General features: G+C 37.2%; 9 non-coding genes across 9 annotated transcripts; all 9 read right to left on the bottom strand.

The window, feature by feature from the left end:
* Positions 1-2,668: 2,668 nt before the first annotated feature.
* trnar-acg (transfer RNA arginine (anticodon ACG)) lies at positions 2,669-2,741 on the bottom strand. The gene has a single exon. It is a non-coding gene; the product is annotated as a tRNA-Arg (tRNA).
* Positions 2,742-8,193: 5,452 nt separating this feature from the next.
* On the bottom strand, positions 8,194-8,266 carry trnar-ucg (transfer RNA arginine (anticodon UCG)). Its single transcript has one exon. It is a non-coding gene; the product is annotated as a tRNA-Arg (tRNA).
* A 3,016-nt stretch (positions 8,267-11,282) lies between these two features.
* On the bottom strand, positions 11,283-11,355 carry trnap-ugg (transfer RNA proline (anticodon UGG)). Its single transcript has one exon. It is a non-coding gene; the product is annotated as a tRNA-Pro (tRNA).
* A 2,671-nt stretch (positions 11,356-14,026) lies between these two features.
* Positions 14,027-14,099, bottom strand: trnar-ucg (transfer RNA arginine (anticodon UCG)). The gene has a single exon. It is a non-coding gene; the product is annotated as a tRNA-Arg (tRNA).
* A 911-nt stretch (positions 14,100-15,010) lies between these two features.
* trnar-ucg (transfer RNA arginine (anticodon UCG)) lies at positions 15,011-15,083 on the bottom strand. The gene has a single exon. It is a non-coding gene; the product is annotated as a tRNA-Arg (tRNA).
* Positions 15,084-18,450: 3,367 nt separating this feature from the next.
* Positions 18,451-18,523, bottom strand: trnar-ucg (transfer RNA arginine (anticodon UCG)). The gene has a single exon. It is a non-coding gene; the product is annotated as a tRNA-Arg (tRNA).
* Positions 18,524-23,297: 4,774 nt separating this feature from the next.
* Positions 23,298-23,370, bottom strand: trnar-ucg (transfer RNA arginine (anticodon UCG)). Its single transcript has one exon. It is a non-coding gene; the product is annotated as a tRNA-Arg (tRNA).
* A 989-nt stretch (positions 23,371-24,359) lies between these two features.
* On the bottom strand, positions 24,360-24,432 carry trnar-ucg (transfer RNA arginine (anticodon UCG)). The gene has a single exon. It is a non-coding gene; the product is annotated as a tRNA-Arg (tRNA).
* Positions 24,433-26,661: 2,229 nt separating this feature from the next.
* On the bottom strand, positions 26,662-26,734 carry trnar-ucg (transfer RNA arginine (anticodon UCG)). The gene has a single exon. It is a non-coding gene; the product is annotated as a tRNA-Arg (tRNA).
* Between the last annotated feature and the right edge of the window lie 1,245 nt (positions 26,735-27,979).

The raw sequence follows: 27,979 nt of genomic DNA, 5'->3' as shown, positions 1-27,979 counted from the left end.
GTGAACCTGTCCGAATGAGGAAAGCTAGTGATTTTTAACAAGTACAAAGATACTCTTTCCTTCAATCTTGCGATGCAGAATCAGACACAATAATTCTCAGGTCTTGCAATATTAGATTATTAAAGATGAATAACAATGTCCAAGCCTTTCAAAGAAACAAGACCAATGCCTTATTTCGGGAAATTGCAAACATGTCCATATTAGCAGATTTAATGAAATTAAACGACCACGAAAATGCCTCAAAACCTCAATTTTCTATTTTGAAGTAAGACGCCTTATCCACGAGGCAACACCTTCTACTCCATATTGTCCGATATGACATCAAACAGACGTTGCTTAGCAACAACAGACATCAAAATTGTGAACCTATCCGAATGAGGAAAGCTAGTGATATTTTACAAGTACGAAAAGACTATGTCCCTCAATCAGACATAATATTTCTCAGGTCTTGCAGTCTTAGATTATTGAAGTTGAACAACAATGTCCAAGCTTTTCAAAGCAACAAGACCAATGACATATTTCGGGAAATTGCAAACATGTTCAAATTAGCTGAGCTAATGAAATTAAACAACCGCGAAGGGACTCGAACCCTCAATCTTATGATTCGAAGTCAGACGCCTTATCCATTAGGCCACGCAGTCTATGTGATACAGCCCTATTTTACATTATACAGACTTTGCTATGCAACCATAGACATAAAAATTGTGAACCTGTCCGAATGAGGAAAGCTAGTGATTTTTAACAAGTACAAAGATACTCTTTCCTTCAATCTTTCGATGCAGATTCAGACACAATAATTCTCAGGTCTTGCAGTCTTAGATTACTAAAGTTGAACAACGATGTCCAAGCCTTTCAAAGAAACAAGACCAATGCCTTATTTCGGGAAATTGCAAACATGTCCATATTAGCAGATTTAATGAAATTAAACGACCACGAAAATGCCTCAAAACCTCAATTTTCTGTTTCGAAGTAAGACGCCTTATCCACGAGGCAACACCTTCTACTCCATATTCTCCGATATGACATCAAACAGACGTTGTTTAGCAACAACAGACATCAAAATTGTGAACCTATCCGAATGAGGAAAGCTAGTGATATTTTTCAAGTACGAAAATACTATGTCCCTCAATCAGACATAATATTTCTCAGGTCTTGCAGTCTTAGATTATTGAAGTGTCCAATGTCCAAGCTTTTCAAAGCAACAAGACCAATGCCTTATTTCGGGAAATTGCAAACATGTTCAAATTAGCTGAGCTAATGAAATTAAACAACCACGAAGGGACTCAAACCCTCAATCTTCTGATTCGAAGTCAGACGCCTTATCCATTAGGCCACGCATTCTATGTGATACAGCCCTATTTGACATTATACAGACTTTGCTATGCAACAGTAGGCATCAAAGTTGTGAACCTGTCCGAATGAGGAAAGCTAGTGATTTTTAACAAGTACAAAGATACTCTTTCCTTCAATCTTGCGATGCAGAATCAGACACAATAATTCTCAGGTCTTGCAATATTAGATTATTAAAGATGAATAACAATGTCCAAGCCTTTCAAAGAAACAAGACCAATGCCTTATTTCGGGAAATTGCAAACATGTCCATATTAGCAGATTTAATGAAATTAAACGACCACGAAAATGCCTCAAAACCTCAATTTTCTGTTTCGAAGTAAGACGCCTTATCCACGAGGCAACACCTTCTACTCCATATTCTCCGATATGACATCAAACAGACGTTGTTTAGCAACAACAGACATCAAAATTGTGAACCTATCCGAATGAGGAAAGCTAGTGATATTTTACAAGTACGAAAATACTATGTCCCTCAATCAGACATAATATTTCTCAGGTCTTGCAGTCTTAGATTATTGAAGTGTCCAATGTCCAAGCTTTTCAAAGCAACAAGACCAATGCCTTATTTCGGGAAATTGCAAACATGTTCAAATTAGCTGAGCTAATGAAATTAAACAACCGCGAAGGGACTCGAACCCTCAATCTTATGATTCGAAGTCAGACGCCTTATCCATTAGGCCACGCAGTCTATGTGATACAGCCCTATTTTACATTATACAGACTTTGCTATGCAACCATAGACATAAAAATTGTGAACCTGTCCGAATGAGGAAAGCTAGTGATTTTTAACAAGTACAAAGATACTCTTTCCTTCAATCTTTCGATGCAGATTCAGACACAATAATTCTCAGGTCTTGCAGTCTTAGATTACTAAAGTTGAACAACAATGTCCAAGCCTTTCAAAGAAACAAGACCAATGCCTTATTTCGGGAAATTGCAAACATGTCCATATTAGCAGATTTAATGAAATTAAACGACCACGAAAATGCCTCAAAACCTCAATTTTCTGTTTCGAAGTAAGACGCCTTATCCACGAGGCAACACCTTCTACTCCATATTCTCCGATATGACATCAAACAGACGTTGTTTAGCAACAACAGACATCAAAATTGTGAACCTATCCGAATGAGGAAAGCTAGTGATATTTTACAAGTACGAAAATACTATGTCCCTCAATCAGACATAATATTTCTCAGGTCTTGCAGTCTTAGATTATTGAAGTGTCCAATGTCCAAGCTTTTCAAAGCAACAAGACCAATGCCTTATTTCGGGAAATTGCAAACATGTTCAAATTAGCTGAGCTAATGAAATTAAACAACCGCGAAGGGACTCGAACCCTCAATCTTATGATTCGTAGTCAGACGCCTTATCCATTAGGCCACGCAGTCTATGTGATACAGCCCTATTTTACATTATACAGACTTTGCTATGCAACCATAGACATAAAAATTGTGAACCTGTCCGAATGAGGAAAGCTAGTGATTTTTAACAAGTACAAAGATACTCTTTCCTTCAATCTTTCGATGCAGATTCAGACACAATAATTCTCAGGTCTTGCAGTCTTAGATTACTAAAGTTGAACAACAATGTCCAAGCCTTTCAAAGAAACAAGACCAATGCCTTATTTCGGGAAATTGCAAACATGTCCATATTAGCAGATTTAATGAAATTAAACGACCACGAAAATGCCTCAAAACCTCAATTTTCTGTTTCGAAGTAAGACGCCTTATCCACGAGGCAACACCTTCTACTCCATATTCTCCGATATGACATCAAACAGACGTTGTTTAGCAACAACAGACATCAAAATTGTGAACCTATCCGAATGAGGAAAGCTAGTGATATTTTACAAGTACGAAAATACTATGTCCCTCAATCAGACATAATATTTCTCAGGTCTTGCAGTCTTAGATTATTGAAGTGTCCAATGTCCAAGCTTTTCAAAGCAACAAGACCAATGCCTTATTTCGGGAAATTGCAAACATGTTCAAATTAGCTGAGCTAATGAAATTAAACAACCACGAAGGGACTCAAACCCTCAATCTTCTGATTCGAAGTCAGACGCCTTATCCATTAGGCCACGCATTCTATGTGATACAGCCCTATTTGACATTATACAGACTTTGCTATGCAACAGTAGGCATCAAAGTTGTGAACCTGTCCGAATGAGGAAAGCTAGTGATTTTTAACAAGTACAAAGATACTCTTTCCTTCAATCTTGCGATGCAGAATCAGACACAATAATTCTCAGGTCTTGCAATATTAGATTATTAAAGATGAATAACAATGTCCAAGCCTTTCAAAGAAACAAGACCAATGCCTTATTTCGGGAAATTGCAAACATGTCCATATTAGCAGATTTAATGAAATTAAACGACCACGAAAATGCCTCAAAACCTCAATTTTCTGTTTCGAAGTAAGACGCCTTATCCACGAGGCAACACCTTCTACTCCATATTCTCCGATATGACATCAAACAGACGTTGTTTAGCAACAACAGACATCAAAATTGTGAACCTATCCGAATGAGGAAAGCTAGTGATATTTTACAAGTACGAAAATACTATGTCCCTCAATCAGACATAATATTTCTCAGGTCTTGCAGTCTTAGATTATTGAAGTGTCCAATGTCCAAGCTTTTCAAAGCAACAAGACCAATGCCTTATTTCGGGAAATTGCAAACATGTTCAAATTAGCTGAGCTAATGAAATTAAACAACCGCGAAGGGACTCGAACCCTCAATCTTATGATTCGAAGTCAGACGCCTTATCCATTAGGCCACGCAGTCTATGTGATACAGCCCTATTTTACATTATACAGACTTTGCTATGCAACCATAGACATAAAAATTGTGAACCTGTCCGAATGAGGAAAGCTAGTGATTTTTAACAAGTACAAAGATACTCTTTCCTTCAATCTTTCGATGCAGATTCAGACACAATAATTCTCAGGTCTTGCAGTCTTAGATTACTAAAGTTGAACAACAATGTCCAAGCCTTTCAAAGAAACAAGACCAATGCCTTATTTCGGGAAATTGCAAACATGTCCATATTAGCAGATTTAATGAAATTAAACGACCACGAAAATGCCTCAAAACCTCAATTTTCTGTTTCGAAGTAAGACGCCTTATCCACGAGGCAACACCTTCTACTCCATATTCTCCGATATGACATCAAACAGACGTTGTTTAGCAACAACAGACATCAAAATTGTGAACCTATCCGAATGAGGAAAGCTAGTGATATTTTACAAGTACGAAAATACTATGTCCCTCAATCAGACATAATATTTCTCAGGTCTTGCAGTCTTAGATTATTGAAGTGTCCAATGTCCAAGCTTTTCAAAGCAACAAGACCAATGCCTTATTTCGGGAAATTGCAAACATGTTCAAATTAGCTGAGCTAATGAAATTAAACAACCACGAAGGGACTCAAACCCTCAATCTTCTGATTCGAAGTCAGACGCCTTATCCATTAGGCCACGCAGTCTATGTGATACAGCCCTATTTGACATTATACAGACTTTGCTATGCAACAGTAGACATCAAAGTTGTGAACCTGTCCGAATGAGGAAAGCTAGTGATATTTAACAAGTAAGAAGATACCTTTTCCCTCAATCTTGCGATGCAGAATCAGACTCAGTAATTCTCAGGCCTTGCAATATTAGATTATTAAAGATGAATAACAATGTCCAAGCCTTTCAAAGAAACAAGACCAATGCCTTATTTCGGGAAATTGCAAACATGTCCATATTAGCAGATTTAATTAAATTAAACGACCACGAAAATGCCTCAAAACCTCAATTTTCTATTTTGAAGTAAGACGCCTTATCCACGAGGCAACACCTTCTACTCCATATTGTCCGATATGACATCAAACAGACGTTGCTTAGCAACAACAGACATCAAAATTGTGAACCTATCCGAATGAGGAAAGCTAGTGATATTTTACAAGTACGAAAAGACTATGTCCCTCAATCAGACATAATATTTCTCAGGTCTTGCAGTCTTAGATTATTGAAGTTGAACAACAATGTCCAAGCTTTTCAAAGCAACAAGACCAATGACATATTTCTGGAAATTGCAAACATGTTCAAATTAGCTGAGCTAATGAAATTAAACAACCACGAAGGGACTCGAACCCTCAATCTTCTGATTCGAAGTCAGACGCCTTATCCATTAGGCCACGCATTCTATGTGATACAGCCCTATTTGACATTATACAGACTTTGCTATGCAACAGTAGACATCAAAGTTGTGAACCTGTCCGAATGAGGAAAGCTAGTGATTTTTAACAAGTACAAAGATACTCTTTCCTTCAATCTTGCGATGCAGAATCAGACACAATAATTCTCAGGTCTTGCAATATTAGATTATTAAAGATGAATAACAATGTCCAAGCCTTTCAAAGAAACAAGACCAATGCCTTATTTCGGGAAATTGCAAACATGTCCATATTAGCAGATTTAATGAAATTAAACGACCACGAAAATGCCTCAAAACCTCAATTTTCTATTTTGAAGTAAGACGCCTTATCCACGAGGCAACACCTTCTACTCCATATTGTCCGATATGACATCAAACAGACGTTGCTTAGCAACAACAGACATCAAAATTGTGAACCTATCCGAATGAGGAAAGCTAGTGATATTTTACAAGTACGAAAAGACTATGTCCCTCAATCAGACATAATATTTCTCAGGTCCTGCAGTCTTAGATTATTGAAGTTGAACAACAATGTCCAAGCTTTTCAAAGCAACAAGACCAATGACATATTTCGGGAAATTGCAAACATGTTCAAATTAGCTGAGCTAATGAAATTAAACAACCGCGAAGGGACTCGAACCCTCAATCTTATGATTCGAAGTCAGACGCCTTATCCATTAGGCCACGCAGTCTATGTGATACAGCCCTATTTTACATTATACAGACTTTGCTATGCAACCATAGACATAAACATTGTGAACCTGTCCGAATGAGGAAAGCTAGTGATTTTTAACAAGTACAAAGATACTCTTTCCTTCAATCTTTCGATGCAGATTCAGACACAATAATTCTCAGGTCTTGCAGTCTTAGATTACTAAAGTTGAACAACAATGTCCAAGCCTTTCAAAGAAACAAGACCAATGCCTTATTTCGGGAAATTGCAAACATGTCCATATTAGCAGATTTAATGAAATTAAACGACCACGAAAATGCCTCAAAACCTCAATTTTCTGTTTCGAAGTAAGACGCCTTATCCACGAGGCAACACCTTCTACTCCATATTCTCCGATATGACATCAAACAGACGTTGTTTAGCAACAACAGACATCAAAATTGTGAACCTATCCGAATGAGGAAAGCTAGTGATATTTTACAAGTACGAAAATACTATGTCCCTCAATCAGACATAATATTTCTCAGGTCTTGCAGTCTTAGATTATTGAAGTGTCCAATGTCCAAGCTTTTCAAAGCAACAAGACCAATGCCTTATTTCGGGAAATTGCAAACATGTTCAAATTAGCTGAGCTAATGAAATTAAACAACCACGAAGGGACTCAAACCCTCAATCTTCTGATTCGAAGTCAGACGCCTTATCCATTAGGCCACGCAGTCTATGTGAGTAAAAGTAAGAAGATACCTTTTCCCTCAATCTTGCGATGCAGAATCAGACTCAGTAATTCTCAGGCCTTGCAATATTAGATTATTAAAGATGAATAACAATGTCCAAGCCTTTCAAAGAAACAAGACCAATGCCTTATTTCGGGAAATTGCAAACATGTCCATATTAGCAGATTTAATTAAATTAAACGACCACGAAAATGCCTCAAAACCTCAATTTTCTATTTTGAAGTAAGACGCCTTATCCACGAGGCAACACCTTCTACTCCATATTGTCCGATATGACATCAAACAGACGTTGCTTAGCAACAACAGACATCAAAATTGTGAACCTATCCGAATGAGGAAAGCTAGTGATATTTTACAAGTACGAAAAGACTATGTCCCTCAATCAGACATAATATTTCTCAGGTCTTGCAGTCTTAGATTATTGAAGTTGAACAACAATGTCCAAGCTTTTCAAAGCAACAAGACCAATGACATATTTCTGGAAATTGCAAACATGTTCAAATTAGCTGAGCTAATGAAATTAAACAACCACGAAGGGACTCGAACCCTCAATCTTCTGATTCGAAGTCAGACGCCTTATCCATTAGGCCACGCATTCTATGTGATACAGCCCTATTTGACATTATACAGACTTTGCTATGCAACAGTAGACATCAAAGTTGTGAACCTGTCCGAATGAGGAAAGCTAGTGATTTTTAACAAGTACAAAGATACTCTTTCCTTCAATCTTGCGATGCAGAATCAGACACAATAATTCTCAGGTCTTGCAATATTAGATTATTAAAGATGAATAACAATGTCCAAGCCTTTCAAAGAAACAAGACCAATGCCTTATTTCGGGAAATTGCAAACATGTCCATATTAGCAGATTTAATGAAATTAAACGACCACGAAAATGCCTCAAAACCTCAATTTTCTATTTTGAAGTAAGACGCCTTATCCACGAGGCAACACCTTCTACTCCATATTGTCCGATATGACATCAAACAGACGTTGCTTAGCAACAACAGACATCAAAATTGTGAACCTATCCGAATGAGGAAAGCTAGTGATATTTTACAAGTACGAAAAGACTATGTCCCTCAATCAGACATAATATTTCTCAGGTCTTGCAGTCTTAGATTATTGAAGTTGAACAACAATGTCCAAGCTTTTCAAAGCAACAAGACCAATGACATATTTCGGGAAATTGCAAACATGTTCAAATTAGCTGAGCTAATGAAATTAAACAACCACGAAGGGACTCGAACCCTCAATCTTCTGATTCGAAGTCAGACGCCTTATCCATTAGGCCACGCAGTCTATGTGATACAGCCCTATTTGACATTATACAGACTTTGCTATGCAACAGTAGACATCAAAGTTGTGAACCTGTCCGAATGAGGAAAGCTAGTGATATTTAACAAGTAAGAAGATACCTTTTCCCTCAATCTTGCGATGCAGAATCAGACTCAATAATTCTCAGGCCTTGCAATATTAGATTATTAAAGATGAATAACAATGTCCAAGCAACAAGACCAATGCCTTACTTAGCGAAATTGCAAACATGTCCATATTAGCGGAGCTAATGAAATTAAAGAACCACGAAGGGACTCGGACCCTCAATCTTCTGATTCGAAGTCAGACGCCTTATCCATTAGGCCACGCAGTCTATGTGATACAGCCCTATTTGACATTATACAGACTTTGCTATGCAACCATAGACATAAAAATTGTGAACCTGTCCGAATGAGGAAAGCTAGTGATTTTTAACAAGTACAAAGATACTCTTTCCTTCAATCTTTCGATGCAGATTCAGACACAATAATTCTCAGGCCTTGCAGTCTTAGATTATTAAAGTTGAACAACAATGTCCAAGCTTTTCAAAGCAACAAGACCAATGCCTTATTTAGCGAAATTGCAAACATGTCCATATTAGCAGATTTAATGGAATTAAACGACCACGAAAATGCCTCAAAACCTCAATTTTCTGTTTCGAAGTAAGACGCCTTATCCACGAGGCAACACCTTCTACTCCATATTCTCCGATATGACATCAAACAGACGTTGTTTAGCAACAACAGACATCAAAATTGTGAACCGATCCGAATGAGGAAAGCTAGTGATATTTTACAAGTACGAAAATACTTTGTCCCTCAATCAGACATAATATTTCTCAGGTCTTGCAGTCTTAGATTATTGAAGTGTCCAATGTCCAAGCTTTTCAAAGCAACAAGACCAATGCCTTATTTCGGGAAATTGCAAACATGTTCAAATTAGCTGAGCTAATGAAATTAAACAACCACGAAGGGACTCGAACCCTCAATCTTCTGATTCCAAGTCAGACTCCTTATCCATTAGGCCACGCAGTCTATGTGATACAGCCCTATTTGACATTATACAGACTTTGCTATGCAACCATAGACATAAAAATTGTGAACCTGTCCGAATGAGGAAAGCTAGTGATTTTTAACAAGTATAAAGATACTCTTTCCTTCAATCTTTCGATGCAGATTCAGACACAATAATTCTCAGGTCTTGCAGTCTTAGATTATTAAAGTTGAACAACAATATCCAAGCTTTTCAAAGCAACAAGACCAATGCCTTATTTAGGGAAATTGCAAACATGTACGAATTAGCTGAGCTAATGAAATTAAACATACCTATTTGACATCATACAGACTTTGCTATGCAACAGTAGACATCAAAGTTGTGAACCTGTCCGAATGAGGAAAGCTAGTGATATTTAACAAGTCAGAAGATACCTTTTCCCTCAATCTTGCGATGCAGAATCAGACTCAATAATTCTCAGGCCTTGCAATATTAGATTATTAAAGATGAATAACAATGTCCAAGCCTTTCAAAGAAACAAGACCAATGCCTTATTTTGGGAAATTGCAAACATGTTCAAATTAGCTGAGCTAATGAAATTAAACAACCACGAAGGGACTCGAACCCTCAATCTTCAGATTCGAAGTCAGACACCTTATCCATTAGGCCACGCAGTCTATGTGATACAGCCCTATTTGACATTATACAGACTTTGCTATGCAACAGTAGACATCAAAGTTGTGAACCTGTCCGAATGAGGAAAGCTAGTGATATTTAACAAGTAAGAAGATACCTTTTCCCTCAATCTTGCGATGCAGAATCAGACTCAATAATTCTCAGGCCTTGCAATATTAGATTATTAAAGATGAATAACAATGTCCAAGCCTTTCAAAGAAACAAGACCAATGCCTTATTTCGGGAAATTGCAAACATGTCCATATTAGCAGATTTAATGAAATTAAACGACCACGAAAATGCCTCAAAACCTCAATTTTCTATTTTGAAGTAAGACGCCTTATCCACGAGGCAACACCTTCTACTCCATATTGTCCGATATGACATCAAACAGACGTTGCTTAGCAACAACAGACATCAAAATTGTGAACCTATCCGAATGAGGAAAGCTAGTGATATTTTACAAGTACGAAAAGACTATGTCCCTCAATCAGACATAATATTTCTCAGGTCTTGCAGTCTTAGATTATTGAAGTTGAACAACAATGTCCAAGCTTTTCAAAGCAACAAGACCAATGCCTTATTTCGGGAAATTGCAAACATGTTCAAATTAGCTGAGCTAATGAAATTAAAAAACCACGAAGGGACTCGGACCCTCAATCTTCTGATTCGAAGTCAGACGCCTTATCCATTAGGCCACGCAGTCTATGTGATACAGCCCTATTTGACATTATACAGACTTTGCTATGCAACCATAGACATAAAAATTGTGAACCTGTCCGAATGAGGAAAGCTAGTGATTTTTAACAAGTACAAAGATACTCTTTCCTTCAATCTTTCGATGCAGATTCAGACACAATAATTCTCAGGCCTTGCAGTCTTAGATTATTAAAGTTGAACAACAATGTCCAAGCTTTTCAAAGCAACAAGACCAATGCCTTATTTAGCGAAATTGCAAACATGTCCATATTAGCAGATTTAATGGAATTAAACGACCACGAAAATGCCTCAAAACCTCAATTTTCTGTTTCGAAGTAAGACGCCTTATCCACGAGGCAACACCTTCTACTCCATATTCTCCGATATGACATCAAACAGACGTTGTTTAGCAACAACAGACATCAAAATTGTGAACCTATCCGAATGAGGAAAGCTAGTGATATTTTACAAGTACGAAAATACTATGTCCCTCAATCAGACATAATATTTCTCAGGTCTTGCAGTCTTAGATTATTGAAGTGTCCAATGTCCAAGCTTTTCAAAGCAACAAGACCAATGCCTTATTTCGGGAAATTGCAAACATGTTCAAATTAGCTGAGCTAATGAAACTAAACAACCACGAAGGGACTCGAACCCTCAATCTTCTGATTCCAAGTCAGACGCCTTATCCATTAGGCCACGCAGTCTATGTGATACGGCCCTATTTGACATTATACAGACTTTGCTATGCAACCATAGACATAAAAATTGTGAACCTGTCCGAATGAGGAAAGCTAGTGATTTTTAACAAGTACAAAGATACTCTTTCCTTCAATCTTTCGATGCAGATTCAGACACAATAATTCTCAGGTCTTGCAGTCTTAGATTATTAAAGTTGAACAACAATATCCAAGCTTTTCAAAGCAACAAGACCAATGCCTTATTTAGGGAAATTGCAAACATGTACGAATTAGCTGAGCTAATGAAATTAAACGACCCTATTTGACATCATACAGACTTTGCTATGCAACAGTAGACATCAAAGTTGTGAACCTGTCCGAATGAGGAAAGCTAGTGATATTTAACAAGTCAGAAGATACCTTTTCCCTCAATCTTGCGATGCAGAATCAGACTCAATAATTCTCAGGCCTTGCAATATTAGATTATTAAAGATGAATAACAATGTCCAAGCCTTTCAAAGAAACAAGACCAATGCCTTATTTTGGGAAATTGCAAACATGTTCAAATTAGCTGAGCTAATGAAATTAAACAACCACGAAGGGACTCGAACCCTCAATCTTCTGATTCGAAGTAAGACGCCTTATCCATTAGGCCACGCAGTCTATGTGATACAGCCCTATTTGACATTATACAGACTTTGCTATGCAACAGTAGACATCAAAGTTGTGAACCTGTCCGAATGAGGAAAGCTAGTGATATTTAACAAGTAAGAAGATACCTTTTCCCTCAATCTTTCGATGCAGATTCAGACACAATAATTCTCAGGCCTTGCAGTCTTAGATTATTAAAGTTGAACAACAATGTCCAAGCTTTTCAAAGCAACAAGACCAATGCCTTATTTAGCGAAATTGCAAACATGTCCATATTAGCAGATTTAATGAAATTAAACGACCACGAAAATGCCTCAAAACCTCAATTTTCTGTTTCGAAGTAAGACGCCTTATCCACGAGGCAACACCTTCTACTCCATATTCTCCGATATGACATCAAACAGACGTTGTTTAGCAACAACAGACATCAAAATTGTGAACCTATCCGAATGAGGAAAGCTAGTGATATTTTACAAGTACGAAAAGACTATGTCCCTCAATCAGACATAATATTTCTCAGGTCTTGCAGTCTTAGATTATTGAAGTGTCCAATGTCCAAGCTTTTCAAAGCAACAAGACCAATGCCTTATTTCGGGAAATTGCAAACATGTTCAAATTAGCTGAGCTAATGAAATTAAACAACCACGAAGGGACTCGGACCCTCAATCTTCTGATTCGAAGTCAGACGCCTTATCCATTAGGCCACGCAGCCTATGTGATACAGCCCTATTTGACATTATACAGACTTTGCTATGCAAAAGTAGACATCAAAGTTGTGAACCTGTACGAATGAGGAAAGCTAGTGATATTTAACAAGTAAGAAGATACCTTTTCCCTCAATCTTGCGATGCAGAATCAGACTCAATAATTCTCAGGCCTTGCAATATTAGATTATTAAAGATGAATAACAATGTCCAAGCCTTTCAAAGCAACAAGACCAATGCCTTATTTCGGGAAATTGCAAACATGTTCAAATTAGCTGAGCTAATGAAATTAAAAAACCACGAAGGGACTCGGACCCTCAATCTTCTGATTCGAAGTCAGACGCCTTATCCATTAGGCCACGCAGTCTATGTGATACAGCCCTATTTGACATTATACAGACTTTGCTATGCAACCATAGACATAAAAATTGTGAACCTGTCCGAATGAGGAAAGCTAGTGATTTTTAACAAGTACAAAGATACTCTTTCCTTCAATCTTTCGATGCAGATTCAGACACAATAATTCTCAGGCCTTGCAGTCTTAGATTATTAAAGTTGAACAACAATGTCCAAGCTTTTCAAAGCAACAAGACCAATGCCTTATTTAGCGAAATTGCAAACATGTCCATATTAGCAGATTTAATGAAATTAAACGACCACGAAAATGCCTCAAAACCTCAATTTTCTGTTTCGAAGTAAGACGCCTTATCCACGAGGCAACACCTTCTACTCCATATTCTCCGATATGACATCAAACAGACGTTGTTTAGCAACAACAGACATCAAAATTGTGAACCTATCCGAATGAGGAAAGCTAGTGATATTTTACAAGTACGAAAAGACTATGTCCCTCAATCAGACATAATATTTCTCAGGTCTTGCAGTCTTAGATTATTGAAGTGTCCAATGTCCAAGCTTTTCAAAGCAACAAGACCAATGCCTTATTTCGGGAAATTGCAAACATGTTCAAATTAGCTGAGCTAATGAAATTAAACAACCACGAAGGGACTCGGACCCTCAATCTTCTGATTCGAAGTCAGACGCCTTATCCATTAGGCCACGCAGCCTATGTGATACAGCCCTATTTGACATTATACAGACTTTGCTATGCAAAAGTAGACATCAAAGTTGTGAACCTGTACGAATGAGGAAAGCTAGTGATATTTAACAAGTAAGAAGATACCTTTTCCCTCAATCTTGCGATGCAGAATCAGACTCTATAATTCTCAGGCCTTGCAATATTAGATTATTAAAGATGAATAACAATGTCCAAGCAACAAGACCAATGCCTTATTTAGCGAAATTGCAAACATGTCCATATTAGCGGAGCTAATGAAATTAAACAACCACGAAGGGACTCGAACCCTCAATCTTCTGATTCGAAGTCAGACGCCTTATCCATTAGGCCACGCAGTCTATGTTATACAGCCCTATTTGACATTATACAGACTTTGCTATGCAACCATAGACATAAAAATTGTGAACCTGTCCGAATGAGGAAAGCTAGTGATTTTTAACAAGTACAAAGATACTCTTTCCTTCAATCTTTCGATGCAGATTCAGACACAATAATTCTCAGGTCTTGCAGTCTTAGATTATTAAAGTTGAACAACAATGTCCAAGCTTTTCAAAGCAACAAGACCAATGCCTTATTTATGGAAATTGCAAACATGTACGAATTAGCTGAGCTAATGAAATTACACGACCCTATTTGACATCATACAGACTTTGCTATGCAACAGTAGACATCAAAGTTGACACCTGTCCGAATGAGGAAAGCTAGTGATATTTAACAAGTAAGAAGATACAACCATAGACATAAAAATTGTGAACCTGTCCGAATGAGGAAAGCTAGTGATTTTTAACAAGTACAAAGATACTCTTTCCTTCAATCTTTCGATGCAGATTCAGACACAATAATTCTCAGGTCTTGCAGTCTTAGATTATTAAAGTTGAACAACAATGTCCAAGCTTTTCAAAGCAACAAGACCAATGCCTTATTTCGGGAAATTGCAAACATGTACGAATTAGCTGAGCTAAAGAAATTAAACGACCCTATTTGACATCATACAGACTTTGCTATGCAACAGTAGACATCAAAGTTGTGAACCTGTCCGAATGAGGAAAGCTAGTGATATTTAACAAGTAAGAAGATACCTTTTCCCTCAATCTTGCGATGCAGAATGAGACTCAATAATTCTCAGGCCTTGCAATATTAGATTATTAAAGATGAATAACAATGTCCAAGCCTTTCAAAGAAACAAGACCAATGCCTTATTATGGGAAATTGCAAACATGTTCAAATTAGCTGAGCTAATGAAATTAAACAACCACGAAGGGACTCGAACCCTCAATCTTCTGATTCGAAGTCAGACGCCTTATCCATTAGGCCACGCAGTCTATGTGATACAGCCCTATTTGACATTATACAGACTTTGCTATGCAACAGTAGACATCAAAGTTGTGAACCTGTCCGAATGAGGAAAGCTAGTGATATTTAACAAGTAAGAAGATACCTTTTCCCTCAATCTTGCGATGCAGAATCAGACTCAATAATTCTCAGGCCTTGCAATATTAGATTATTAAAGATGAATAACAATGTCCAAGCCTTTCAAAGAAACAAGACCAATGCCTTATTTCGGGAAATTGCAAACATGTCCATATTAGCAGATTTAATGAAATTAAACGACCACGAAAATGCCTCAAAACCTCAATTTTCTATTTTGAAGTAAGACGCCTTATCCACGAGGCAACACCTTCTACTCCATATTGTCCGATATGACATCAAACAGACGTTGCTTAGCAACAACAGACATCAAAATTGTGAACCTATCCGAATGAGGAAAGCTAGTGATATTTTACAAGTACGAAAAGACTATGTCCCTCAATCAGACATAATATTTCTCAGGTCTTGCAGTCTTAGATTATTGAAGTTGAACAACAATGTCCAAGCTTTTCAAAGCAACAAGACCAATGCCTTATTTCGGGAAATTGCAAACATGTTCAAATTAGCTGAGCTAATGAAATTAAACAACCACGAAGGGACTCGGACCCTCAATCTTCTGATTCGAAGTCAGACGCCTTATCCATTAGGCCACGCAGTCTATGTGATACAGCCCTATTTGACATTATACAGACTTTGCTATGCAACCATAGACATAAAAATTGTGAACCTGTCCGAATGAGGAAAGCTAGTGATTTTTAACAAGTACAAAGATACTCTTTCCTTCAATCTTTCGATGCAGATTCAGACACAATAATTCTCAGGTCTTGCAGTCTTAGATTATTAAAGTTGAACAACAATGTCCAAGCTTTTCAAAGCAACAAGACCAATGCCTTATTTATGGAAATTGCAAACATGTACGAATTAGCTGAGCTAATGAAATTAAACGACCCTATTTGACATCATACAGACTTTGCTATGCAACAGTAGACATCAAAGTTGACACCTGTCCGAATGAGGAAAGCTAGTGATATTTAACAAGTAAGAAGATACAACCATAGACATAAAAATTGTGAACCTGTCCGAATGAGGAAAGCTAGTGATATTTTACAAGTACGAAAAGACTATGTCCCTCAATCAGACATAATATTTCTCAGGTCTTGCAGTCTTAGATTATTGAAAGCTAGTGATTTTTAACAAGTACAAAGATACTCTTTCCTTCAATCTTTCGATGCAGATTCAGACACAATAATTCTCAGGTCTTGCAGTCTTAGATTATTAAAGTTGAACAACAATGTCCAAGCTTTTCAAAGCAACAAGACCAATGCCTTATTTATGGAAATTGCAAACATGTACGAATTAGCTGAGCTAATGAAATTAAACGACCCTATTTGACATCATACAGACTTTGCTATGCAACAGTAGACATCAAAGTTGACACCTGTCCGAATGAGGAAAGCTAGTGATATTTAACAAGTAAGAAGATACCTTTTCCCTCAATCTTGCGATGCAGAATCAGACTCAATAATTCTCAGGCCTTGCAATATTAGATTATTAAAGATGAATAACAATGTCCAAGCCTTTCAAAGAAACAAGACCAATGCCTTATTTCGGGAAATTGCAAACATGTTCAAATTAGCTGAGCTAATGAAATTAAACAACCACGAAGGGACTCGGACCCTCAATTTTCGGATTCGAAGTCAGACGCCTTATCCATTAGGCCACGCAGTCTACGTGATACAGCCCTATTTGACATCATACAGACTTTGCTATGCAACAGTAGACATCAAAGTTGTGAACCTGTCCGAATGAGGAAAGCTAGTGATATTTAACAAGTAAGAAGATACCTTTTCCCTCAATCTTGCGATGCAGAATCAGACTCAATAATTCTCAGGCCTTGCAATATTAGATTATTAAAGATGAATAACAATGTCCAAGCCTTTCAAAGAAACAAGACCAATGCCTTATTTCGGGAAATTGCAAACATGTCCATATTAGCAGATTTAATTAAATTAAACAACCACGAAAATGCCTCAAAACCTCAATTTTCTATTTTGAAGTAAGACGCCTTATCCACGAGGCAACACCTTCTACTCCATATTCTCCGATATGACATCAAACAGACGTTGCTTAGCAACAACAGACATCAAAATTGTGAACTTATCCGAATGAGGAAAGCTAGTGATATTTTACAAGTACGAAAAGACTATGTCCCTCAATCAGACATAATACTTCTCACGTCTTGCAGTCTTAGATTATTGAAGTTGAACAACAATGTCCAAGCTTTTCAAAGCAACAAGACCAATGACATATTTCGGGAAATTGCAAACATGTTCAAATTAGCTGAGCTAATGAAATTAAACAACCACGAAGGGACTCGAACCCTCGATCTTCTGATTCGAAGTCAGACGCCTTATCCATTAGGGCACGCAGTCTATGTGATACAGCACTATTTGACATTATACAGACTTTGCTATGCAACCATAGACATAAAAATTGTGAACCTGTCCGAATGAGGAAAGCTAGTGATTTTTAACAAATACTCTTTCCTTCAATCTTTCGATGCAGATTCAGACACAATAATTCTCAGGTCTTGCAGTCTTAGATTATTAAAGTTGAACAACAATGTCCAAGCTTTTCAAAGCAACAAGACCAATGCCTTATTTCGGGAAATTGCAAACATGTACGAATTAGCTGAGCTAATGAAATTAAACGACCCTATTTGACATCATACAGACTTTGCTATGCAACAGTAGACATCAAAGTTGTGAACCTGTCCGAATGAGGAAAGCTAGTGATATTTAACAAGTAAGAAGATACCCTTTTCCCTCAATCTTGCGATGCAGAATCAGACTCAATAATTCTCAGGCCTTGCAATATTAGATTATTAATGATGAATAACAATGTCCAAGCCTTTCAAAGAAACAAGACCAATGCCTTATTTCAGGAAATTGCAAACATGTCCATATTAGCAGATTTAATGAAATTAAACGACCACGAAAATGCCTCAAAACCTCAATTTTCTATTTTGAAGTAAGACGCCTTATCCACGAGGCAACACCTTCTACTCCATATTCTCCGATATGACATCAAACAGACGTTGCTTAGCAACAACAGACATCAAAATTGTGAACCTAAAGCTAGTGATATTTTACAAGTACGAAAAGACTATGTCCCTCAATCAGACATAATATTTCTCAGGTCTTGCAGTCTTAGATTATTGAAGTTGAACAACAATGTCCAAGCTTTTCAAAGCAACAAGAACAATGCCATATTTCTGGAAATTGCAAACATGTTCAAATTAGCTGAGCTAATGAAATTAAACAACCACGAAGGGACTCGAACCCTCAATCTTCTGATTCGAAGTCAGACGCCTTATCCATTAGGCCACGCAGTCTATGTGATACAGCCCTATTTGACATTATACAGACTTTGCTATGCAACCATAGACATAAAAATTGTGAACCTGTCCGAATGAGGAAAGCTAGTGATTTTTAACAAGTACAAAGATACTCTTTCCTTCAATCTTTCGATGCAGATTCAGACACAATAATTCTCAGGCCTTGCAGTCTTAGATTATTAAAGATGAATAACAATGTCCAAGCCTTTCAAAGAAACAAGACCAATGCCTTATTTCGGGAAATTGCAAACATGTCCATATTAGCAGATTTAATAAAATTAAACGACCACGAAAATGCCTCAAAACCTCAATTTTCTATTTTGAAGTAAGACGCCTTATCCACGAGGCAACACCTTCTACTCCATATTGTCCGATATGACATCAAACAGACGTTGCTTAGCAACAACAGACATCAAAATTGTGAACCTATCCGAATGAGGAAAGCTAGTGATATTTTACAAGTACGAAAAGACTATGTCCCTCAATCAGACATAATATTTCTCAGGTCTTGCAGTCTTAGATTATTGAAGTTGAACAACAATGTCCAAGCTTTTCAAAGCAACAAGACCAATGCCTTATTTCGGGAAATTGCAAACATGTTCAAATTAGCTGAGCTAATGAAATTAAACAACCACGAAGGGACTCGGACCCTCAATCTTCTGATTCGAAGTCAGACGCCTTATCCATTAGGCCACGCAGTCTATGTGATACAGCCCTATTTGACATTATACAGACTTTGCTATGCAACCATAGACATAAAAATTGTGAACCTGTCCGAATGAGGAAAGCTAGTGATTTTTAACAAGTACAAAGATACTCTTTCCTTCAATCTTTCGATGCAGATTCAGACACAATAATTCTCAGGCCTTGCAGTCTTAGATTATTAAAGATGAATAACAATGTCCAAGCCTTTCAAAGAAACAAGACCAATGCCTTATTTCGGGAAATTGCAAACATGTCCATATTAGCAGATTTAATGAAATTAAACGACCACGAAAATGCCTCAAAACCTCAATTTTCTATTTTGAAGTAAGACGCCTTATCCACGAGGCAACACCTACTACTCCATATTGTCCGATATGACATCAAACAGACGTTGCTTAGCAACAACAGACATCAAAATTGTGAACCTATCCGAATGAGGAAAGCTAGTGATATTTTACAAGTACGAAAAGACTATGTCCCTCAATCAGACATAATATTTCTCAGGTCTTGCAGTCTTAGATTATTGAAGTTGAACAACAATGTCCAAGCTTTTCAAAGCAACAAGACCAATGCCTTATTTCGGGAAATTGCAAACATGTTCAAATTAGCTGAGCTAATGAAATTAAACAACCACGAAGGGACTCGGACCCTCAATCTTCTGATTCGAAGTCAGACGCCTTATCCATTAGGCCACGCAGTCTATGTGATATAGCCCTATTTGACATTATACAGACTTTGCTATGCAACCATAGACATAAAAATTGTGAACCTGTCCGAATGAGGAAAGCTAGTGATTTTTAACAAGTACAAAGATACTCTTTCCTTCAATCTTTCGATGCAGATTCAGACACAATAATTCTCAGGCCTTGCAGTCTTAGATTATTAAAGTTGAACAACAATGTCCAAGCTTTTCAAAGCAACAAGACCAATGCCTTATTTATGGAAATTGCAAACATGTACGAATTAGCTGAGCTAATGAAATTAAACGACCCTATTTGACATCATACAGACTTTGCTATGCAACAGTAGACATCAAAGTTGACACCTGTCCGAATGAGGAAAGCTAGTGATATTTAACAAGTAAGAAGATACAACCATAGACATAAAAATTGTGAACCTGTCCGAATGAGGAAAGCTAGTGATATTTTACAAGTACGAAAAGACTATGTCCCTCAATCAGACATAATATTTCTCAGGTCTTGCAGTCTTAGATTATTGAAAGCTAGTGATTTTTAACAAGTACAAAGATACTCTTTCCTTCAATCTTTCGATGCAGATTCAGACACAATAATTCTCAGGTCTTGCAGTCTTAGATTATTAAAGTTGAACAACAATGTCCAAGCTTTTCAAAGCAACAAGACCAATGCCTTATTTATGGAAATTGCAAACATGTACGAATTAGCTGAGCTAATGAAATTAAACGACCCTATTTGACATCATACAGACTTTGCTATGCAACAGTAGACATCAAAGTTGACACCTGTCCGAATGAGGAAAGCTAGTGATATTTAACAAGTAAGAAGATACCTTTTCCCTCAATCTTGCGATGCAGAATCAGACTCAATAATTCTCAGGCCTTGCAATATTAGATTATTAAAGATGAATAACAATGTCCAAGCCTTTCAAAGAAACAAGACCAATGCCTTATTTCGGGAAATTGCAAACATGTTCAAATTAGCTGAGCTAATGAAATTAAACAACCACGAAGGGACTCGGACCCTCAATTTTCGGATTCGAAGTCAGACGCCTTATCCATTAGGCCACGCAGTCTACGTGATACAGCCCTATTTGACATCATACAGACTTTGCTATGCAACAGTAGACATCAAAGTTGTGAACCTGTCCGAATGAGGAAAGCTAGTGATATTTAACAAGTAAGAAGATACCTTTTCCCTCAATCTTGCGATGCAGAATCAGACTCAATAATTCTCAGGCCTTGCAATATTAGATTATTAAAGATGAATAACAATGTCCAAGCCTTTCAAAGAAACAAGACCAATGCCTTATTTCGGGAAATTGCAAACATGTCCATATTAGCAGATTTAATTAAATTAAACAACCACGAAAATGCCTCAAAACCTCAATTTTCTATTTTGAAGTAAGACGCCTTATCCACGAGGCAACACCTTCTACTCCATATTCTCCGATATGACATCAAACAGACGTTGCTTAGCAACAACAGACATCAAAATTGTGAACCTATCCGAATGAGGAAAGCTAGTGATTTTTAACAAGTACAAATATACTCTTTCCTTCAATCTTTCGATGCAGATTCAGACACAATAATTCTCAGGCCTTGCAATATTAGATTATTAAAGATGAATAACAATGTCCAAGCCTTTCAAAGAAACAAGACCAATGCCTTATTTCGGGAAATTGCAAACATGTCCATATTAGCAGATTTAATGAAATTAAACGACCACGAAAATGCCTCAAAACCTCAATTTTCTATTTTGAAGTAAGACGCCTTATCCACGAGGCAACACCTTCTACTCCATATTCTCCGATATGACATCAAACAGACGTTGCTTAGCAACAACAGACATCAAAATTGTGAACTTATCCGAATGAGGAAAGCTAGTGATATTTTACAAGTACGAAAAGACTATGTCCCTCAATCAGACATAATATTTCTCACGTCTTGCAGTCTTAGATTATTGAAGTTGAACAACAATGTCCAAGCTTTTCAAAGCAACAAGACCAATGACATCTTTCGGGAAATTGCAAACATGTTCAAATTAGCTGAGCTAATGAAATTAAACAACCACGAAGGGACTCGAACCCTCAATCTTCTGATTCGAAGTCAGACGCCTTATCCATTAGGGCACGCAGTCTATGTGATACAGCACTATTTGACATTATACAGACTTTGCTATGCAACCATAGACATAAAAATTGTGAACCTGTCCGAATGAGGAAAGCTAGTGATTTTTAACAAATACTCTTTCCTTCAATCTTTCGATGCAGATTCAGACACAATAATTCTCAGGTCTTGCAGTCTTAGATTATTAAAGTTGAACAACAATGTCCAAGCTTTTCAAAGCAACAAGACCAATGCCTTATTTCGGGAAATTGCAAACATGTACGAATTAGCTGAGCTAATGAAATTAAACGACCCTATTTGACATCATACAGACTTTGCTATGCAACAGTAGACATCAAAGTTGACACCTGTCCGAATGAGGAAAGCTAGTGATATTTAACAAGTAAGAAGATACCTTTTCCCTCAATCTTGCGATGCAGAATCAGACTCAATAATTCTCAGGCCTTGCAATATTAGATTATTAATGATGAATAACAATGTCCAAGCCTTTCAAAGAAACAAGACCAATGCCTTATTTCAGGAAATTGCAAACATGTCCATATTAGCAGATTTAATGAAATTAAACGACCACGAAAATGCCTCAAAACCTCAATTTTCTATTTTGAAGTAAGACGCCTTATCCACGAGGCAACACCTTCTACTCCATATTCTCCGATATGACATCAAACAGACGTTGCTTAGCAACAACAGACATCAAAATTGTGATATTTTACAAGTATTTTACAAGTACGAAAAGACTATGTCCCTCAATCAGACATAATATTTCTCAGGTCTTGCAGTCTTAGATTATTGAAGTTGAACAACAATGTCCAAGCTTTTCAAAGCAACAAGACCAATGCCATATTTCTGGAAATTGCAAACATGTTCAAATTAGCTGAGCTAATGAAATTAAACAACCACGAAGGGACTCGGACCCTCAATCTTCTGATTCGAAGTCAGACGCCTTATCCATTAGGCCACGCAGCCTATGTGATACAGCCCTATTTGACATTATACAGACTTTGCTATGCAAAAGTAGACATCAAAGTTGTGAACCTGTCCGAATGAGGAAAGCTAGTGATATTTAACAAGTAAGAAGATACCTTTTCCCTCAATCTTGCGATGCAGAATCAGACTCAATAATTCTCAGGCCTTGCAATATTAGATTATTAAAGATGAATAACAATGTCCAAGCAACAAGACCAATGCCTTACTTAGCGAAATTGCAAACATGTCCATATTAGCGGAGCTAATGAAATTAAACAACCACGAAGGGACTCGAACCCTCAATCTTCTGATTCGAAGTCAGACGCCTTATCCATTAGGCCACGCAGTCTATGTTATACAGCCCTATTTGACATTATACAGACTTTGCTATGCAACCATAGACATAAAAATTGTGAACCTGTCCGAATGAGGAAAGCTAGTGATATTTAACAAGTAAGAAGATACCTTTTCCCTCAATCTTGCGATGCAGAATCAGACTCAATAATTCTCAGGCCTTGCAATATTAGATTATTAAAGATGAATAACAATGTCCAAGCCTTTCAAAGAAACAAGACCAATGCCTTATTTCGGGAAATTGCAAACATGTTCAAATTAGCTGAGCTAATGAAATTAAACAACCACGAAGGGACTCGAACCCTCAATCTTCTGATTCGAAGTAAGACGCCTTATCCATTAGGCCACGCAGTCTACGTGATACAGCCCTATTTGACATCATACAGACTTTGCTATGCAACAGTAGACATCAAAGTTGTGAACCTGCCGAATGAGGAAAGCTAGTGATATTTAACAAGTAAGAAGATACCTTTTCCCTCAATCTTGCGATGCAGAATCAGACTCAATAATTCTCAGGCCTTGCAATATTAGATTATTAAAGATGAATAACAATGTCCAAGCCTTTCAAAGAAACAAGACCAATGCCTTATTTCGGGAAATTGCAAACATGTCCATATTAGCAGATTTAATTAAATTAAACGACCACGAAAATGCCTCAAAACCTCAATTTTCTATTTTGAAGTAAGACGCCTTATCCACGAGGCAACACCTTCTACTCCATATTCTCCGATATGACATCAAACAGACGTTGCTTAGCAACAACAGACATCAAAATTGTGAACCTATCTGAATGAGGAAAGCTAGTGATATTTTACAAGTACGAAAAGACTATGTCCCTCAATCAGACATAATATTTCTCAGGTCTTGCAGTCTTAGATTATTGAAGTTGAACAACAATGTCCAAGCTTTTCAAAGCAACAAGACCAATGCCTTATTTCGGGAAATTGCAAACATGTACGAATTAGCTGAGCTAATGAAATTAAACGACCACGAAGGGACTCGAACCCTCAATCTTCTGATTCGAAGTCAGACGCCTTATCCATTAGGCCACGCAGTCTATGTGATACAGCCCTATTTGACATTATACAGACTTTGCTATGCAACCATAGACATAAAAATTGTGAACCTGTCCGAATGAGGAAAGCTAGTGATTTTTAACAAGTACAAAGATACTCTTTCCTTCAATCTTTCGATGCAGATTCAGACACAATAATTCTCAGGTCTTGCAGTCTTAGATTATTAAAGTTGAACAACAATATCCAAGCTTTTCAAAGCAACAAGACCAATGCCTTATTTAGGGAAATTGCAAACATGTACGAATTAGCTGAGCTAATGAAATTAAACGACCCTATTTGACATCATACAGACTTTGCTATGCAACAGTAGACATCAAAGTTGTGAACCTGTCCGAATGAGGAAAGCTAGTGATATTTAACAAGTCAGAAGATACCTTTTCCCTCAATCTTGCGATGCAGAATCAGACTCAATAATTCTCAGGCCTTGCAATATTAGATTATTAAAGATGAATAACAATGTCCAAGCCTTTCAAAGAAACAAGACCAATGCCTTATTTCGGGAAATTGCAAACATGTTCAAATTAGCTGAGCTAATGAAATTAAACAACCACGAAGGGACTCGGACCCTCAATCTTCTGATTCGAAGTCAGACGCCTTATCCATTAGGCCACGCAGTCTATGCGATACAGCCCTATTTGACATTATACAGACTTTGCTATGCAACAGTAGACATCAAAGTTGTGAACCTGTCTGAATGAGGAAAGCTAGTGATATTTAAGAAGTAAGAAGATACCTTTTCCCTCAATCTTGCGATGCAGAATCAGACTCAATAATTCTCAGGCCTTGCAATATTAGATTATTAAAGATGAATAACAATGTCCAAGCCTTTCAAAGAAACAAGACCAATGCCTTATTTCGGGAAATTGCAAACATGTCCATATTAGCAGATTTAATGAAATTAAACGACCACGAAAATGCCTCAAAACCTCAATTTTCTATTTTGAAGTAAGACGCCTTATCCACGAGGCAACACCTTCTACTCCATATTCTCCGATATGACATCAAACAGACGTTGCTTAGCAACAACAGACATCAAAATTGTGAACTTATCCGAATGAGGAAAGCTAGTGATATTTTACAAGTACGAAAAGACTATGTCCCTCAATCAGACATAATATTTCTCACGTCTTGCAGTCTTAGATTATTGAAGTTGAACAACAATGTCCAAGCTTTTCAAAGCAACAAGACCAATGACATATTTCGGGAAATTGCAAACATGTTCAAATTAGCTGAGCTAATGAAATTAAACAACCACGAAGGGACTCGAACCCTCGATCTTCTGATTCGAAGTCAGACGCCTTATCCATTAGGGCACGCAGTCTATGTGATACAGCACTATTTGACATTATACAGACTTTGCTATGCAACCATAGACATAAAAATTGTGAACCTGTCCGAATGAGGAAAGCTAGTGATTTTTAACAAATACTCTTTCCTTCAATCTTTCGATGCAGATTCAGACACAATAATTCTCAGGTCTTGCATTCTTAGATTATTAAAGTTGAACAACAATGTCCAAGCTTTTCAAAGCAACAAGACCAATGCCTTATTTCGGGAAATTGCAAACATGTACGAATTAGCTGAGCTAATGAAATTAAACGACCCTATTTGACATCATACAGACTTTGCTATGCAACAGTAGACATCAAAGTTGTGAACCTGTCCGAATGAGGAAAGCTAGTGATATTTAACAAGTAAGAAGATACCCTTTTCCCTCAATCTTGCGATGCAGAATCAGACTCAATAATTCTCAGGCCTTGCAATATTAGATTATTAATGATGAATAACAATGTCCAAGCCTTTCAAAGAAACAAGACCAATACCTTATTTCAGGAAATTGCAAACATGTCCATATTAGCAGATTTAATGAAATTAAACGACCACGAAAATGCCTCAAAACCTCAATTTTCTATTTTGAAGTAAGACGCCTTATCCACGAGGCAACACCTTCTACTCCATATTCTCCGATATGACATCAAACAGACGTTGCTTAGCAACAACAGACATCAAAATTGTGAACCTAAAGCTAGTGATATTTTACAAGTACGAAAAGACTATGTCCCTCAATCAGACATAATATTTCTCAGGTCTTGCAGTCTTAGATTATTGAAGTTGAACAACAATGTCCAAGCTTTTCAAAGCAACAAGAACAATGCCATATTTCTGGAAATTGCAAACATGTTCAAATTAGCTGAGCTAATGAAATTAAACAACCACGAAGGGACTCGAACCCTCAATCTTCTGATTCGAAGTCAGACGCCTTATCCATTAGGCCACGCAGTCTATGTGATACAGCCCTATTTGACATTATACAGACTTTGCTATGCAACCATAGACATAAAAATTGTGAACCTGTCCGAATGAGGAAAGCTAGTGATTTTTAACAAGTACAAAGATACTCTTTCCTTCAATCTTTCGATGCAGATTCAGACACAATAATTCTCAGGCCTTGCAGTCTTAGATTATTAAAGATGAATAACAATGTCCAAGCCTTTCAAAGAAACAAGACCAATGCCTTATTTCGGGAAATTGCAAACATGTCCATATTAGCAGATTTAATAAAATTAAACGACCACGAAAATGCCTCAAAACCTCAATTTTCTATTTTGAAGTAAGACGCCTTATCCACGAGGCAACACCTTCTACTCCATATTGTCCGATATGACATCAAACAGACGTTGCTTAGCAACAACAGACATCAAAATTGTGAACCTATCCGAATGAGGAAAGCTAGTGATATTTTACAAGTACGAAAAGACTATGTCCCTCAATCAGACATAATATTTCTCAGGTCTTGCAGTCTTAGATTATTGAAGTTGAACAACAATGTCCAAGCTTTTCAAAGCAACAAGACCAATGCCTTATTTCGGGAAATTGCAAACATGTTCAAATTAGCTGAGCTAATGAAATTAAACAACCACGAAGGGACTCGGACCCTCAATCTTCTGATTCGAAGTCAGACGCCTTATCCATTAGGCCACGCAGTCTATGTGATACAGCCCTATTTGACATTATACAGACTTTGCTATGCAACCATAGACATAAAAATTGTGAACCTGTCCGAATGAGGAAAGCTAGTGATTTTTAACAAGTACAAAGATACTCTTTCCTTCAATCTTTCGATGCAGATTCAGACACAATAATTCTCAGGCCTTGCAGTCTTAGATTATTAAAGATGAATAACAATGTCCAAGCCTTTCAAAGAAACAAGACCAATGCCTTATTTCGGGAAATTGCAAACATGTCCATATTAGCAGATTTAATGAAATTAAACGACCACGAAAATGCCTCAAAACCTCAATTTTCTATTTTGAAGTAAGACGCCTTATCCACGAGGCAACACCTACTACTCCATATTGTCCGATATGACATCAAACAGACGTTGCTTAGCAACAACAGACATCAAAATTGTGAACCTATCCGAATGAGGAAAGCTAGTGATATTTTACAAGTACGAAAAGACTATGTCCCTCAATCAGACATAATATTTCTCAGGTCTTGCAGTCTTAGATTATTGAAGTTGAACAA

This window comes from Oncorhynchus clarkii, unplaced genomic scaffold (genome assembly GCF_045791955.1).
Source record: "Oncorhynchus clarkii lewisi isolate Uvic-CL-2024 unplaced genomic scaffold, UVic_Ocla_1.0 unplaced_contig_10893_pilon_pilon, whole genome shotgun sequence".
NCBI classification, from domain to species: Eukaryota; Metazoa; Chordata; class Actinopteri; order Salmoniformes; family Salmonidae; genus Oncorhynchus; species Oncorhynchus clarkii.
This window is presented reverse-complemented; position numbering and strand designations above follow the sequence as displayed.